Raw genomic sequence first — 18,794 nt, 5'->3', positions numbered from 1 at the left:
TATGTAAACCATAAAGGAGATTTGCATACAAAAGCCTGCTGCTGTACACATTTCTTAAAAGCCATGTCTGCTATTTAAAACTGTTTATTTGTAGGATAACATAACACAGGATTCTTTTTTGGGAGAGAAAAATTCTTTCCAGTTTGAGAATATTTTGAAATTCACAAGTTATTATAAACATCTGTTTATAAATTATTATAAACAGTAATTATTATAAACAGCAATTATTGTAAACAGCTGTTTTACCTCAGTCATTTGATAGCCATCAAGTTTAGCGACTAACAGCAAAAATTAACAAGTGCCTTGCATTTTTCTGATCTTGATCTATTTAATTCATTACATCACTGAACAGAAGACATCATAGTTCCACAGTGCCAGGGATCCAAGGGTTTGATGTCTCCATACTGAAAGATAAATTTTATTTTGAAGAAAAACGTCCACGCTACCCAGTCAAAAGAAATAAGCCATTTCCTTAGTTTACCATTTGCATTTCAAAGAGGTAAATATATGAAGATTTTACTTCCATGTTATGAGGGAAAAGAAAAAAAATGTTATCTACATTCCTGTTTCAGGGTCTTAGCACAGCTTGACTAAATTACTTAAATAATACTAGATTTCATGATTTATAATTCAAACCATATGTCAACCTCAACAGGAAAAAAAAATCCATTTTAATCATGCTTTCCATGACAGCATAGGACCTTCTGCTTAAACCGAAGTCTTAATTAACACAAGAATTCCTGTATATAAATTAATTTAATCTGGGTTCCCAAATTATGGGCCAAACTACAAATTATTCAAAAGCCTAACTAAAAATTATTCACAAACCTTCAGTACTTCAAATAGCTAAGTGATCTTTTAAAGTTCCATAAACTCTTTTCTCTAAACAAGGCATTCTAACAGCACAAGTAAAAAATAGGCAACATCCATGTAAATAAAAAAAAAAGATAATGGAGCAAAACAACAACAAAAAGGAAGATAGCCACCCATTTATTTAAAAAAAGTATAAGCAAAGACTTTGTCTTTGAAGCAATTTTTGCCCTGAAATCAATTTGAAACCAAAGTCTCAAATAATTTATAGGTTTCATAGTAACAATCCAGGACACAAAAGCACAAAACCTTCTTTTTAGAGTCTTACTATAAAAGTGACATGCTTGTAGCATATTTGGCCTCACTTCCACTGTGTTTACAATATGATTTGATGTGCCATGGGAATGACTAGCAGCCTATAAGGAGAATCAGCATCCTAAACTGAATTGAAAACCAACTGAATTGCTCTCCAATGACACTGGCTCATGACCACATTACAAGAATTCGCTTATAAACAAAGAATAATATTTCCATTTAGATAAGAGGCATTAAACAACACCTGATATGTTTTAACAGAAAAAAAAGTCTCAATGTTATTTCTCACTCTCCCTAATCATCATTCCACCACATTTCCAAGAATCTAATTATAATGCAGTATCACTGAAGGTTTTTCATCAGCAGGACCTGGAGCTTGCTACTGATTTCTGGTGAGTACAAAGCCCAAGGGCTCCTTAGATCATGTTGATTTTATAGTCTCTATATTCGACAAGCAGCCAGTGTGTTTTATGACGTAGACCCAGGAACTGATAAAACTGACCTATCAAGAGACCAGAAAAAATATATCATTCTTCTTGCATTATGAGCAAGACTATTGTTAAGTCAGCTACTTATCCCTGCAATTACGTTTATTAGAAGGAATTGTTAGAGATTTCTGGTGGTGATTTTAATAATTAAGATTATACCTTTTCTATGGCCCACAATTAAGCACATGGGACAGTATATCCAGAGGTGGAATCATCGTCCCTGGAAGTATTCAAAAAAATCCATGTTGATATGGCCCTTGAGAACATGGCCTAATGGTGGTGATACTCAACTGATGTTTGGGCTTAATGACTTTCAGGTCGTCTCTAGCCTAAAGATTCCAAATGTAAGACACTGTCTGCCCCACAGTATTTCAGGTCAAAACAGAACTCAGCGCAATATTGTAAGTTTCTGTAAGAATGTGTATGTGCAGTACACATTACTTAACTTACCAAATAACAAAAAGTTGTTACTTCTTGAGACATATAGTCAAATAACTAAGTCTATGTTAGCAAGCCAGGCAACGGAGTGTGGAACAATCCAAGATGCTGCCAGAAAACAAAATAATTTGCAATTTACAATATAACTACAACCATACTGTCATCTTCAAGATGTAAAAAAAAAAAAAAAAGACTAATTTTAAAAATGTTTTGAATGGCTATTTCTTCAGTAGCTAGTAGATTCTGCTCTTTCTGTTTACAGGCATGACAACACATAAACCATTGTGAAAAGGAGGAAACCACTCACCCAAATTGTGTCAACTTTGTCTGACTACTTACATTTTCTAGGTAGTGATGAACTAACATAAAAGAAGCACATGAAAAAGTACTTTTGCTTTATTAGCTATGCCAGCTGGACCCAGCTGTCCTCTGATTAACATGGAGGCCATTATTCTGTGACATTCATATTTGCATGTAAACTGTACCTTCGGACCTAAGTATTGCTGGTTCTTCTTATTTTATATATCATCTGTGCTTCCACTGCAACTATTTGACTTATGTAACATGCTGCTATATTTAATAGTGATCTGTGCCTTTCTAGTGCACACATACTTTAATTTCCAATTTTTGAAATCTTTCCAATAATTTCAGAGTGGATGGAGGAAGAGGAGCATTCTACGTATCAGTCTTTCCTCAGAAGCATATATAAAAATCATGCTACAGCCTTCTCCAAAGAAAAGAACCCTGTGGATCAGCATGAAAATATATTTAAAAAATAAAATTAGTACTTAAATTAATATAATACCAACTTACTGGAACAGCTTACATTTTGAATAGCTGCATTTTGAAATATGCATAATTAGAATAATGGAGATTTCTTTTGTCTTTTGACTAGTTCTAACACTCTAAAGATGTTTGATTTCAAATACCACTGTGAAAATAAATAGAACATACAATTATATCTCACCCTACAAGAGTTATTATAACGTTGAGTTAACATTATAATTTGATATTTTGTGGAAACTCTGTTTCACCGTGAATTTACACACAGTGTACATTACAGTAATTTCCTTTTTTATTGCAGTTTTGTGAATAAAATTTGCCTGTGGCTATGTGGATATACCAATCTTATTAATTTGTGTTTTTATAATCAATCTATAGTTTAATGTGAATTGCAAATTTCTGAGGGCTAAAAAAGGCCTCCTGGAACTACCTTTGAGGAGAGATGAGACAAAGACTTAATTCCTGGTCCCAGGGGGGAAGGAAAAAAATTGTGCCATTCCTCCAGATTCCTGTCCACTGCCTTCCATGTGAGACCTTTATTGATAGAAGGCACAAAGTAACTCCTGTTAGAAGCAGCATAAGTCTAGCAGTGCAATGCTCTTCTTGATTGGTTATCTTTGCTTCATAAAACTGCCCTATCTGGTACTTTCTGTAACTCCTCTTATTTACAGCTCGAAATACACAGTAGCTTTATGGGCAAGTAAAGTGCTATCGTGATACAGAGACAGATGTTCAGGGTAATACAAGTCAATTAAAACTTCAGTTACTGTTCCAATAATGCCTGAACATGTTGGTCACACCTGGGTTTTTGTGCGCTTAGTTTTGAAATTTTTCCCCCTGCAAAAAGGAATAGACACCTATATAAATTTTTGAACACCTTGTTTTCAGATTTTACAAGTTATCTTTCCTACACGGCTATACTGGATAAAAATCAAATTATGCTTGTATGTCATCTTTTTCTTCTTCAGTATCGCACATGAATATCTTTTACAAGTAACATCTTAGTTCCCTCCTAACACTGCTAAAACCTCAATTTAATAGCAAAGCAAACAAAAAAGTACTATATTGTTTACTCTGTTTTTATATTTTTCCTTGAATATTAAGCAAGAAAATAAAATCTACTTCCTCTGAAATTAACAGTGTGGTCTTTTTGTCAACCATAAGGTATAACCATTATTATTATTAACATAATTATTATACATCTTCCTTATTATACCCCAAGTTATATCTGCCATGCAACTTTTATTTGATTCAGACATAAATGAGAACAAAATATATTATAATACTTTTGGAAACACTGAGTGGGGTTAAGTCATGAAAATCTCAAATTGACATATTTTATTTCATTTTATTTTTGGTTTGTTTCCCCAAGTTATTAAAGAGCAGACAGCCAGCGAATCACCATAGACAGATGTTACAGTTCGCATAAACTGGAATTCCACACTACAAGAATGAGGGATATATATTTTCATGAAATTAGATGAAGAAATATAACGTTTTTCTTGGATCCTTTTTTCTGCTTATGAAGCTTCTCTATTCTTTGTGATTATAATGATAATTTCAGAAAATCTCTTCATCTACTGATGATGGAAAATGTTTCTGGCTCACAAACAAGATCTATATAATTGCCTTTATAAAACCTTGATAGATGGAGATCTCTGCCTGTAAGAGTCATCTCTCATGCATGCTAGTTGCAATACTCTTTTATTAAGCTGAACACTTATATTTCTTTTTCAACAATCATTTAATGAGCATAATATCCAAATTACTTCAGGAAATGTAGATTCCCATATCCCAAACTTTCTGTCCAAACCAAATGCTGTCAAAAGTTAGATACAAATAGTATTATCAGGGTAAGATTTATCCTATCAACTCTGCTTCTACCCCAAAATCAATAACCCTGACCTCAAAAGAAAATATTACTGCCAGTAATCTTTACTGGTTGCATAATGGTCAAAATGTCAATACAAAAACAGAAAATACACCTCACCTCAGTATTATTATATTACACTGATCCCTAGGTCCATCTTTCTTTCCAAAATCAGGAAAAGGTGACCTACCAAAGTAGCAAATAAAAAAAAGACGGTTTGACATTACACAGTTCATCACATTAGCCTCAGAGGCACCAGCATAGTGTCAGAGCAGGAAAGCACACAAGTTGATTCTGTGGATGGACTATAATTAGCAGCATAAGATTTTGGACTCCATCAATTTGTACATCATTGACAAAAAGAGGAAAAAATTATAACAAAACAAGCAAACAAAACCCAACATATAAGCTTGTTTCTGAATTTGAAGACAAGGATGTCACTTTCAACACGCGCAGATTCATACATGCATGATAGGATTTCTAGGATGTCTCCAAAATATAATTAATCTAATTATGCTGATAGCTAAGCACAAGTGTTGATTAAGGGAGCTCTGTTAGCATCAGATATAATTAGCATAACATGAAAAAATCCTTGCCTTTGGGAAAGGCAAGGAGGAAAGGCAAAGTTCTAGATAGAACATCAGAATATAGACGTGCACAATTCATAATCCTGAATGCAAATGAACATGCAATTTTATATGTTCTTTGTTTTCTGAAAGACTTGTATGGGACTGGCTGCATTTGTTACAAGAGAACACTAGCCTAGCACCAAGAAACTACCTGAGGGCATTTAAAAGGCATAAATCACCTACGGTCAGGCGACTAAAACTCAAACCCAGTGGTTAAAGACAGTGTCATCTGACTTGACACTGCACCAGAGAGCTGAATAACATGACTGTTGCTGAAGATTTGTTCCATTTCTGTTATCCATTTTCTACCCTCACTTCCTTTCCTTCCTCATCATGCTTCTTTTAACAATCCCTTTTTTTTGTAATATACAATGAAACATAAATAACAATTTTATTTTTTTTCACAAAGCCTAATTTAAGCAACTAAGAAATGCTTGGTTAAATAAACGTCACAATTCATGTCTTTTTTAATTTGTTCAGCATTGTCAATTGATAAAATTAACAGAACATGCACATTCATGGATTTTCTTCTCTTTCCCCATTCAGTTCTCAAGCCAGCTAAGACCTGTCAGAGCAGAGGAAGGCGAAAAAGAGATGTAATCATATAACTGCACTTCAGTGTTACTCAAAGACACTAACACACCTAAACTCATCCCAAAATTCATAAATGTCCATTTTATTGATTCTGTAGCAGAACTCCATCAATTACTTTATCTCTTCACCTACACTAGGAAGCATCTGATATTTACATAAGCAGGAGTGTTTTCTTTCCCATTTTTATCAATTTGGGAAAACACAAAGTAGGTTGAGGACATCACCCTTAAAAACAAATTCTTACCCCAGAAGGGCCACTATGCTTAGGATCAGTGAGGCAGAGCAGAAATCCAAATGATGATCTACTTTAAAAATAATTAGACACTCTAGCTGTGCTACAGCCTTCTGCAAAGGAAGGGTAGAAAAAATGGGAAGATGGGAAAGAGTGGAAAAGGCTGCTTCCATGCTGAGAAGAAAAAAGATGATTCTGAGCAGAAATATATTTGGATACTTTTCAATTTATTATTTCACGTAGAATGTGACAATGAAAATATCTGGGATTGCATTTCCACACATACAGAAACCTGTAGAAATCTAAAGTTGATGATGAAAAGCAGATGCTACAGCATAATTATTATTGTGAAGTCGAATACAAAGATCACTTTTCTCTAATAATCCTAGAATAGAAAAGAAAGAAAGAAACAAAAACCTATTGGGGATTTTCAAATGAAAGAGATTTTAAAATAGGACAAATAATGCATTTTGATTAGGTCAAGGGAGCACAACCTGTATGAAAGCTGCTCAGGAAATTTTTTAATTCTAGATTTTTTTTTGCTTAGTACAGATTGCTCAGAAAAAAAGAATAACAGCAAGAACACAACAAAATAATAGTAATTTTAAAAAAATCAAAAAACTCAAACCACATTTCCTGGCCATTTTATTCCGTCAAATGGCCTCCAGCAGATATCATTATTTTTTTTACTACTTTGCCTCTTTTCTCCATAAGAATGAAGAATTGAAAACAAATGGCATAGGAAGCCAATTGCACTTTGTTCTACAAATGCAAAATATATTAATTTGAAATACTTCCCTTTTGAATTATTTCCCTTTTTCTCCAAGTAACAATTATTGTGTGCTGTTTATCCAATTATCACTGAGAAACTTAATTTTGCAGAAGACTTTCACAGATATGAGTAGCATGGTTAAGAATATTTGGTTACCCAGGTATAGTGACCTTCATATCTTTTGGCAGCTCTTGAAGATTTGCAGTCCATTGTACACTTTCTAGTTGATGCATTTGACAAAAGAATTTCCAACCTCACTGACTGATTGTTGCTTCAATGAATTGTCAGAGGACACTGGGTGTACATGGAAGAAGAGAAGTCAAATCAACCCTCTGTAGAGCCTACACACTGAAAAAACAGGCAAATAAATTTTTGCAGCTTTTCAACTATAGCTGCCCAGCAGTCTTAGGAAAAAAAAAAAGAAAAACAAAAAATAAGGAAGATTAGGACAAATTGTGTAAAAAAGCCATTAGTATACCTTTTATTCATAGGGAGAAAGGAAAATTTCACAGAGTATGTGTGCATAAAACTGGAGAAATAGCTAAATTATTCAAAGGGGAACACAGGTTATCACTATATTAATGCGACAGTTCTACTTTTTTCCTTATTTTTTGTTAAGTACTCCATTTGGTATGCTAATGATGCCAGACCATAACTACTGATGTCAAATCTGAAATTAATGAGCTTTGCTGGGCATATTTCTGTTTGTGAAGGAATACCAAAGATTAATAAGACTTTTCATTAGGAATATTTCTATGAATGGTGTGCACACAAATTATACTAAAGGTTATAGGTAACGAATTATTGGAAACTCACTTTTATGACTTATCTGTACCTACAATTTTCAGAAATTTATAAACATATAAAAAAGTTAGCCAAATTTTCTCTCAAGGAGAAATTCTTGGCATATTCTTAAATACTTCTGCTAACAAATGTAGGATATGTCAGTAATAATGATGTAATGTTGATCAAACCTCTCACAGCGCATTCCTACCATCACATGAATTTTTCAGGTTTCAAGACCTCATCAAAATATATTTCAAGTCTGATTTCTTTTGTTATAAACTTTAATATTCTAGTTACATGACAGTTTGGGAGTTGGTTACTAATGCATAAGTATGGTAACATCACAGTCAAAATGCACAAAAATTAAGTCAAAAAACCACACACTTCAGGAAAACCTAGATAGAGAAAAGTATCAGGTGTAATTTTATATTATTATGTTTTCTGATAAAGAAAAAACTCTTTATGGTTTTCTATCTCTCTGAAGAAGCCTGAGAATGCCATCTGGCAAGCCTCAGTTCCAATAAGTAAGGGAAAGCAACTCATGCTAAGACATAGACAGTGCACATGCATTCTCTTTGAACCCTTTCCATTGAGAACTGCTGATGCTTTGAGCTTTGCCTCACAGCATCACAGCATATTCCTTTTAATTTAAAAGAAAATCTTTCAAAACTAAGATCATGCAACAACCTGTAAGATTTTTTTCTGACTGTTAAATTGATGGGATGGATATCCTTATGTAATTTTACCCAAATGAAGGGCAAGTCGCACATATTTTTAGTTTATCTTTTTATCTTTTTGTTACTGCCAGTAATTCTGTAGCTACCTAAGTAAGAGTTACATCACTGCTCTACCTTATACTTATGTGCAAGAATTCAGAGTATGTTGTGCTTCATCAGACGTTGAATACAGAACTAGTATTCAAACTAGTTCTACTAGTACTAGTACTAATACTAGAACTAGTAGGCTAAAACATAGATTAAAAATTTGTACAATAAATATTCTTATTTAAATCCTACTTAGAAAACCAAAAAATCATATACTAAAAATTAATATTCTATGTTAGATCTAAGTACAGTTAATTACAATATGCAGAACTTTTTTATTTTTTTTTTAACTAAAGACTGAAGAAAAACACATTTGACTAAAAGAACAAGCAGAGTGAGGAGAACACCAAACTACTTTAAATGCTGGTTTATGTAGTACAGGGTCTGGTGAGATTTTATGCCTTGCACCACAATGAAGGGTACATTTTAAGTGTGTAGGGGTGAGACAAAGAAAGAATGCGTCAAAGCTAGAGCAAACTTACTTTGCCTGACATACTCCCACATTGACTGTTAAACTGCTGCATGAGAGTCTAAAAATCACTTCGCTTTCAGACTAGAGTAGATGCGATTGTTCTTATGCAGTTACTTCTGCTGCAGTACCCTTAAGAATTACTGTTCCCACAAGACAGATTGGTGTACACTTTCAACCTGCTGCCACCAGAGGACCTTTATTCAGGTTGGTCACCTTAAATCAATCATCATCGTGAAGAAATTGAGCTGTCAACTATGAGAAGCTCACCAGCTGGGAGGACCACTCTGGAAATGTGAGCTCACCTTACCCACACAGTTTCCGTGATAATTGGAGAGCTAAATAATCCCACTTCCTATTAAGCCCATGAGTCCTCCTTTATGTTTACAGACAGTCACCCCAGCTGAAGCAGTTTCCCCTCAACCCACCTTTTCACTGCAAACAAAAAGCATATGCATTTAACATTTCAGTGCTGGACAGTGTAACACATTTTGCAAATGAGCTAGGTAACCCAAAACCAAATAAAAAGCAGCATCCTGGAGAAAGAGTGAGTTCTTGAATGCCATTGTGTACAGCTCTTATTTTTTAAATTCAAAAGAAAAGCAGAATGCACCATATGCACCAAAACATCACCTTACCTTTTGAGAAGCCATCCTGAAATATATGAAAAATTCAGTTTAAGCAGCTTTTCACAATGGGATGCAACACAAATACGGGACTGCCTGATGTAGAAAAACATTTTTTCTAAACCAAATATTTAGACAAAGCAGAGTACTGGGCCTGTAATATGTATCTATCTGTTAATTAGCAACTATATGAGCTCATGCTGCTTACAGCTGGAACAAATCCCCCACAGCATTCTCAGGAAAATCATCGGACTATGCAGAGCCTTCTTCATATTGCAAACATACACGTCTAGAATTCTCTTTATCCAAACAAATCTCCAAAATCTTAATTTTACTTTCAACATAGTCTAAGTACATAATTTGGAAAGTATAATAGCATTCCAAAGAACTTTAAAGGCATTTGAAGTATGACTTTATTCAGGAAAACTTTAAAACATACTAGTATTTTTATCAATTTCACAGTGTTGCTGGCAGAATTTTTATAAAATTGATTTTAGAAACCAGATTCTGCAGTAGCTAATCAGTTAAAATTTTATTCAACTAGATCTTCATTTTATGTATTGACAAGAAAAACCCCACTTTTTAGAAGTGGCTACAAAGTTGCCAATACAGAAATATAGAATGTAAAGAATACAATTTCTTACACAATAGTCTTCACTTAATAAAGCATATTTAACAGAATAGAAATGTAAGATAAATAGGATCGTTTCTGCAACTATTGACAACAAATGAAAATAGATGAGTAATTCAGCCTTCATATTGACCATAAAAGTAGTAAATTTGCAGCAATTTTCTGTTTATTGCTAGCTTTTCTGTTATTGTCTAGTGCTGGATCTTACAAAAGAAGTTACTAGAATGGATAAACTGAAAATGAAACAGCATCTAAAAGCATTAAGAATGATTAAAAAAAATCTCCCAATATGCATTCCTTTTGCTTGTGTGTCTGTTTCCTTCTCGTAGTCATTATTATCAACTATATTTAATTCTCATTTGAGAATTAATTCATGCCTACTGCCTATTTCCTACTAGAATTTGTGTTTGCTACTAAGTATTTTTTATCACAATCAAATATGCCCAAAACCTTATAGTCTACCTGCACTTCTTGTCAATACTTTGTGACCCCATTTCTATCATTATGTTACCACTGTAACACAGTGTCCCTTGCCAACTTTGTCAGAGTTTGCTAGGATTATAGCTGCCGAACTTCAAGGTGGAAAGTCTACAAGAAAAAGGGATAACATAAAACCTCTTTAAGAAATTTCTAGTACTAATGACCTTATAATATATGTGTGGAAAACAAAACAAAATAAAACACCACATATACAGGCATTCTCCAGCTCAAGTACATTTGAATCTGAGCTCCTTCTATGGCTTTTCCACTTTTTTTTTTCTATTTGAAAGAACACCCTGAACGTCTCCTCCTCCTTAGCCATTTTGCACACATTCCTTATGGCTTCTAATGAAGAAAAAAACCTGCTTTCCTTGAGTACAGTTATCAAAATCCAAAACCCTAAATTATAGAACATCCATATAAATGTCACTGTTAAATTTATATTTGCTGGTTACGAGGTCTTTAAAGTGATAGTAAATCAATAGAGCTTACTCTAATTATGTGAGATTCAGGTACCAATCTGTTTTTGTACTAAACAACCTTTGGACTGATGAAAAGTATCAGTGACCTTTTCCTATATGCTGAACTCACTTGTTTTCCAATTAAGCCAACAATGTTTCAACAAAGCCAACTTTGTTTCTCCAACTAGTTACAGTACTTCAATTTTGTAGAATTATTACCCCTATGTACACAAAAGTTAGCAATGCTTTGTAAGTTCGTAAAAGAGCACAGACAAACCAAGCTGATTACAGCATCAGTGTATTACTTGATATTTATCACATTTCCCATTTTAAAATAGTTTGTGCTATCAAGCAGTGTGTTTGTGTACTGTCAGTTTCTTCAGCAAAGCCGCATTTAGCAAAGAACAAAGAAGGAAACATTGGCGTTATTTTTTCATCACACTTTATCACCACAAAGTTTGGTGGGAGTTCAGTATATTAAGTGATTAATATTGACAATGTTTGTTGGCTTTGGCTTCTGAAAACTAATGCAGGTATCTAGGATTTTACTAGCAAGAAATCTTAAATATGCACATGTCAGAGGAATTAATCATTGATTCCCTGTGGACTGCTTATATATTTCATCAGACTATTATCTGATCTGAATAACAAGAACAATTGCATAATAAACCACATTACTGCTGACACATGCAGCTTTGTTATATCAGTTATGTATTTGCACAGCAATAGGTGTTCTTAAAGTCCTCTCTTGTTTCTTCTGAATCAGATTGACCCAATTTGACATTTGCCTATGCCAAAAACTCATAATTGTACCTGAATATATAATCAAGTACAATATGTATCACATTTAATTGCCATGATTTGGCACAGGTCATTTCCCACAGTAGTAATTACAGCAAAAGTGGAGTATGTTTTGAGTACTTTTTCATATAGATTCTAAAGTATTGCCACAACACATCCTAGATTAAAGAAAATCCCAAAGACAAATTATGAAGGCTGTGCTCCAACTAATAAAGACACTGAGTACATAGGCATTTGAGCTAAACTAGACAACATAGTTCCTGTCTGGTTAGTCATATATATGGTTTTTAAATTTTTTTTTTTTTAAATAGACACACTGTTAGACATTCAACATTGCTGCATGTTTAGGGCCACCTAGCAGAACTGAAAGCTTAGCCTAATAAACTTCACTGCATGCAGTCTCAAAACATTTCATGCAAATTAGCTGGATATATTATTTTAATGTGCTGTCCACAGGGAGTACAATACAGCAATGAGCCATGTCAAATGTTACTAAGTCATTTAGGAAAAAAGTGAGTAAAAAGCGCTATTTTTTAACTGAAAGGTAAAGTCATAGTACTAAAACACTATCAGTAGGTTTCCTTACTAAGTCAGAAAATGTGTTATCCTTTAATTAAAAGTTCATGAGTTCATGGGGTATTTTTTCTGTCATAAATGGTAATTACCAAAAGACTACTTTAATGCAATATGAAAGCCACCCTGATTCACTGTCTAAGAACTTGTACCCTATGCTTTGTAATTCCTCCCTAGCTCTAAGATTATGAATACCTGAAAGCAACTCTGAATGTCATCCATCTGCTACTGCAGATTTAGTCTTTCTTGCTTGTGTCACATTAATTTCCTAAGTAAATTTTGCTAGTTTTCTTTACTGTTGTGACATAAACTACTTTCTTTACTTTAGGAAGAAATGCATTTTATTTGACCCTGATAAACTTTCACTCCTAGTGACATTCATTAGTTGTGACTGATTTTAAATTACACCTGAAAGTGCAACATGAATTTCACATTTTGAAGTTTAATAAAATGCATTTGTAAGTTCATGTTTAATGGCTTCTAACAGCACTATTTTATTCTGATTAGGTGAACAGTAAAGACATAATATATATTTGAGTTTTATTGTTTATTTACAGTAGTCACTTATTATTCTTAATTTGTAGTGTAAAATAACACATATTTGCCAAGAATTTGTAAAGACACAATTTTAATTTATTTTAATTCAAATCCACATTGTCCCTACAACAGATACAACACATGAAGAATTTAAATCTAAGTCCATTTGGCTGGAATAGAGAAAAAATGCTGAAATGCTATTGATTTCTTTCAGTACATTCAAAAACACCTGACTCAACTGTATTTCTACTGACATAACACTGAGGTTTTATTTAGATATTAGCAAACATGAGCAAACATTTTCATTGTCATACCTGTCATTGTTATTTCTTTTCTCTACCTAGGAAACAGTTAACCCTGAACTACTAATACTAGCTGCCTCCCTTAGCAGAAAAGCAGCAAATGTCGATAACGGGTCCACTGTCCCAAGAGAAATAATGTCTGCAAAAGTTCTCTTTCCCAGATGCAGATATATTTAGTGCTAAACAACACCTAACAGCAGACACTTCATGACATACATTTATATGATCTTCATACCTTCTGTTAACTCTACAGCTCAGCCAGCAAACCTCAGTTCCACCGCTAATGACACCCTTTTAAATGAGTTTATCTTTTTGTTTCCCCTAGATCTTTCTCACCTATCGAAAACAGTGCCATCAGTACTTTTGAATATGCCCTATAAAAACCCTTAGAAAACAAAGCTGTTGTCTAGAACTGTCATCCTCATCAGAAGAAAAAATATACATACATTTTATACATACAGAACTTGATGAAAAATTTAAGAACTTCAGAGACACGGACTAAAAATGCTTACAATTGAATGCAGACCAAAATACACTCTTAGTATCTATAACTCAGACACATTTTATATTAAACTGAATGTCCTGTCACCTGCCATTGCTTTGCAGGTCAGACCATTCTGCAGACCCTTCCTGAGGGAGTATCTCTTTGTTTAGATTTTGTCTGTATTCTACCACATACCTACACCTGCACTGAAGTATGACATTATACAATACTTGCCACACTCAGTTACTTTAAGCAAGTATTCACCTTCAATTTTCTTCACTCATAAAAAACCAGCAAACCACTTAATGCACCTTCCCACTAAAAACAGTTCCAAGTTACCATGGCCAAGTTTCTCTCTGACCAGAACAGTAACCTGAAAACAGAAATGCATGCACATATATATATATATACACATGTATATACACACATATAAAGATGTATGTGTGTGTGTGTGTGCATATGTATGTGTGTGAATGCTAAGAAAAGGTCTGGACAAGCCCAAGAACATAGGAACTGTAAGCAAGCACAGAGAATTTACTTACTAATGCTGTCCACTCGGACCTCTTTGGAAACCTGAAGGAGTCTCAGCTTTCCCCTCCTGCCAGTCAGGCGCCGCGTTGTGCCCCTAGTCCACACAGGCCCAGAAGGAACTGCAAAGAGAGAGAAGCACATGCCCCATCAGGCAGTTCTGTTTTGATGGGATCCAGCTCCGCTGCCGCTAGCTCCTGGGGGGGTAACCCTGTTTTCAGAGCTGACTCCGACAAGAGTCATTCTTCCAAAGATTTTTTTTTTTTTACAGTGATTTTAAATACCGAAATAAATAAATAAATAAAAGGCTTCCAGGGGCTCCTGCCCCTTAAAATTTGCGGGGGGGAGGGGGTCTGTGGGGGGGTGGCGGGGAGGTGAGAGGTAAGGTACCTGCAACTCTCTCCGATGAGGCCGGCAGAGAGAGAGGGAGGGAGGAAAAGAGCGACGAGAGGGAGGAGAGAGGGAGCGACCGAGCGAGGGGTGGGGAGGAGGGGTGGGGGGTGTGCGTGTGTGCGTGTGTGTGTCTGTGTGTGTGCGGGGCGGGGGGCGCTGGAGCGGCTCTCGGTGCGAGCACTGCCGTCTGCAGGCGGGCGGCGGGCGGCCCGCAGGGGCTGCGAGGGCCAGAGCTCCCCGTGGGGCCCCGCGCAGCCCCCGCCGCCGCTCAGCCCGCTCCCCTGCATTTCCTTACCAAGCCACTTGATGGCCGGCAGCGGCGGCAGCCCCCCGGCCCCGCCGCAACTTTGGCGGCCGCGGAGCCTCGCCGCCCCCGCGGAACTGGGGATGGGCAGGTGCCGGCCGCCAGGTGCCGCGCCGGCCGCTGCCCGCGGAACTTTGCGCCCGGCGGAGGGCGAGGGGCCGGGCTGGGGCACTGTGAGGGTGCGGTGGGGGCTGCCGAGCCGCGCGTGTTGGCGCCGCAGCCGCGCAGGGAGCCCGGCGCCGGGAGCGCTCCGCCACCCGCCTCCCCCGGCGCTGCCTCCTCCCACCGCGCTCCCCGGCGTGTGCGACAGGAGCGAGCTCCTCGCTATTAATAATAATAAGCCAGATCTCCACCTTCCTCTCGCCCTGAGAAAACAATTAATAATGCATTAAAATAATGCACCTTTAAAGCCACCGGCTGGCGATAATAAAATAATGTTACCACTACTTAAGAGAGAGCTGCTGTGGATGCGGTGGAGAGGCATGTTTTCCTATCATTCACACCCAAATGTGAGCACACATTCTGCTTCTGGTATCCGTAAGTCTCTTTCCCGTACCAGAGCAACTATCATTATCACCATCAAAGAGAAAGTCTCCAAAGCTGAGTGGAGACACCGAGTCCCCAGGTGGCTTCTGTGGCTGGGCTGTAAGGAGGGCACCCTCCCCCTCTCTTCCGTTCCCCCCAAACCAATCTCATCTCTTCTCCTCTTTTGCTTATACCGGTGGGTTAAACTCTGCGTTTGGCCCTTTTAGTGTTTTCCCTTCCGTTCCTCCCCTGACGGTAGTTTGTGTATTTTAAATAAAGATTTCATTCTGCCAACCCGCAGGAAGCTTTTAAGAAGATGCAGCTGAGCGTGTCGATATTTTATATCTTTTTACTGCTGCTCCGGCTTGTACATCAACTCCAAATTCCTTTCTTCTCTTCTCCGCCTGATACTGTAGCATCTGAGACGGCGGTGGCGACAGAAGCGGAGCGCTGCTCCCGAGGGGGCACTTTTACTTTGCCCTCAAAGTATCTCCCAGCAATGAGACCCCTTGGTGCCGCCTCCCCTCCCTCCTCTCCCCCTTGCCCCCCTCCCCGTTCCCGCTTCCTCACAGCAGAATGCTGGGGTGATTGCTGCAAGGTTTCCAGTTCCACTGATAACACTACGCGGTCTGAGAACAGACGGGCTGGGGGGAGGGGGTTTTCGTTTTAGTTAAGAATACAGTTTTGTGTTCGCGCTATTTTTAATTAAGATTTTTCCAGAAATAGATCCCATCGAGATTTAATTTACAAAGGTATTTCTAACTCTGGTCAACACCGTCTTCCAAGAGGAATATTTTCAATCATTTGCCTCCCCACAACAATGCACAAATGTTTTTCACAGACCTTAAACCTTATATGAATTTTTTTTTAAAAAAAGGATTTTGTTCTTGGGGTATCTTTGTTTACTAGGGAGTTTGACTGGGGGCTGTTTTAGTGCTTTTGGGTTTAGGTTGTTTTTTTGTGGGTTGGTTGTTTTTTCATTTTTACTTCATCTGCATTAAAGTTAAGCTTTGTTCAGTATGCCAGCTACCTCCTATTGATTTCTGGGGTTTGAGAAACACTATCCCCCTCCTCCCTTTCCCCCTCCTCCGGGGATTTTTTGAATCAAGGCGATTTCTTTCCGCGATAGGCGTTTCCCAACACTTAGACGCGCAGTTCTATCTTGCTGGTCCCCTGCTACTCCACAGATGCTGAGCCGTAAGCACTGCCTCGTGCTGTGGCACTAGGTTAAGCCCGAGGAGCGGCACCGGCCGGGCCTGAGCCTCGCCAAAAGCTGAACGCAGCCTGCGGGGAAGGCCGCGGGTGCAGCATCCCCGCCGGGGCGCGGGGCCGGGCGGGGCTCGCCCCACGGTCACGGCAGCCGGGCAGCCGGAGCAGCCCACATGCAGCCCCAGGAAGGGCCAGAGGGGATCCCTCCCGTCCTACAGGTGACAGAGGGCACGCCATCCTCCTGCGGGTATGATTTCATCTCCGAGGTTCATCCTGCGCAAACTAGAGAGCTACCCTTGAAAGAGAATAGGCGACGAAGAGCACCTGGTACTGACTGTTGCCGGCTTTTCTCTGAGCTTCACTTCAGCTCAATTTGACCTAGTTTGAAGCATGAAAGTTCAGAGTTTGGGGGGAGGAGTAGGAAGGACAATGAAAGAAGAATAGAAAAAAAATTTCCCCCCACGTTCTTCCTCCCAGTGGTGTTTTACCCTTTGGTAGATCACTTGTGAGTAGTACTTTAATTTGCAATTAAATATGGCATTGCTAATTATTTTAGAACTGATTTTATCTCTACAGTAAAACACTGCTAAATGCAGTAGAAAATTAGGGATTCTAAGATCTTTACACTCCATATCAATATGGAATTATACATCTTCCATTCTTATGTTCCTTTCAATCTTCAGTCCTTTCCTTTTTTTTTTAACTTATTTACATTTTTCTGATTTACTATATATTATTCCTGCATTTCACTGCACATTTCTTCCAGGAATAATAAAGTGGTGTATATTATATTTCATGAGTACCAAAGTTTTGTTCAGTATCATACCCTAAAGAGGTTGCTTCATGATAATTAACCGTGAAGCCCAAATTAGCCACCCATTCTGCATCCTGAGCATTACACTATGTTTTCAAACTTTGTGAAAGGTAGACATGAATTTAATATTAAAAAGTGTTGCATAGTTGGTCACAAGAGCAACTGGAAGAGAAATAATGGGAAGGCAAAACCACATAGAAATAAACTAGAAGCAAAAATTAAGTGTTCCAAATATTAATGTAGAAGTTAATATGTATCAGAATTGAGAAGATCTCCAAGCTGAAGTGTCTGCCAGAATTTATGACCTCTGCTATCTGAAATAACTGACATTTAACAGAGACAGTGCTGCACTATGCCCAGCTAGTACAGTAGGAAAGGTGGTTTGTGTATCTGCTTTGGTTTTTTTAGAATTTAGTTGTAGTAGTAAATATTCAGGTTTGTACATCAACAGCATTTTTTGGGGGGTATAATCTATTTCCTTTTTGCAAGCCATGCATGAAAACTAGGGTTGAGGTTGGCCATATAAGAAAAATGATAACGAAGCTTATGCAAAAGAAAATGCAAAGCTGACAGTTTAAAGATGCAAAATACTGTTGTATTTTACTTCCACCTTTTGGTCTCTGTGGGGACACATGCTTCTTTTTTTCAACCATCTTCAATCATCAGACCTTTTTGCTTTTTGTAATCTCTAAAGAAAAGCAGTAGACATTATGACATGTAGCATATTTATAACCACAATGAACAGAAAGAGGTTGAATTGTCCCATCCCAAAAGAAAAGTTATGAGATAAGAGGAATAGGAAATACTCTGGAAAATACATAGCAAGAAACACTTTGTGAAACTGCTCGTGATCATTTTTTCTGGGACAGTCTAACCTCTCCTGCAGGAAACTGAGAAGATGACTCAGCTATTTGAAACCACCTGGAAGGCAAACAGGACCATTCCTGCAAAGGCCAGGTGCCTGCAAGCAGCTCTGAAAACCTGGTATCCTCACATGATTAATTTGTGTGACACGGGTTTTTCAATACAAGTTCTTCATAGCTGTTTTTTCCTTGGTCATACTGGTCAGAGCTAAATATTTTATTCTAAGAAACAAATAAAACATTCAATTAAGCC

At 37.2% G+C, this 18,794-nt stretch overlaps 1 protein-coding gene across 27 annotated transcripts in view; it reads right to left on the bottom strand.

Annotated features, from left to right (window-relative positions):
- PTPRD (protein tyrosine phosphatase receptor type D) overlaps positions 1 to 14,919 on the bottom strand; it is a 1,161,500-nt gene extending 1,146,581 nt beyond the window's left edge. For all 27 annotated transcript variants that reach the window (XM_030968017.1, XM_030968045.1, XM_030968047.1 and 24 more), the window contains exons 1-2: positions 14,824 to 14,919; positions 14,448 to 14,555 (exon numbers count right to left, since the gene is read on the bottom strand). The gene's annotated coding sequence lies outside the window, so the exon portion shown is untranslated. The remainder of the gene's footprint in view (positions 1 to 14,447; positions 14,556 to 14,823) is intronic.
- Between the last annotated feature and the right edge of the window lie 3,875 nt (positions 14,920 to 18,794).

This window comes from Camarhynchus parvulus, chromosome Z, assembly GCF_901933205.1.
Source record: "Camarhynchus parvulus chromosome Z, STF_HiC, whole genome shotgun sequence".
Lineage (NCBI taxonomy): Eukaryota > Metazoa > Chordata > Aves > Passeriformes > Thraupidae > Camarhynchus > Camarhynchus parvulus.
The sequence above is the reverse complement of the archived record's forward strand: the minus strand, read 5'-3'. Positions and strand labels throughout refer to the sequence as shown.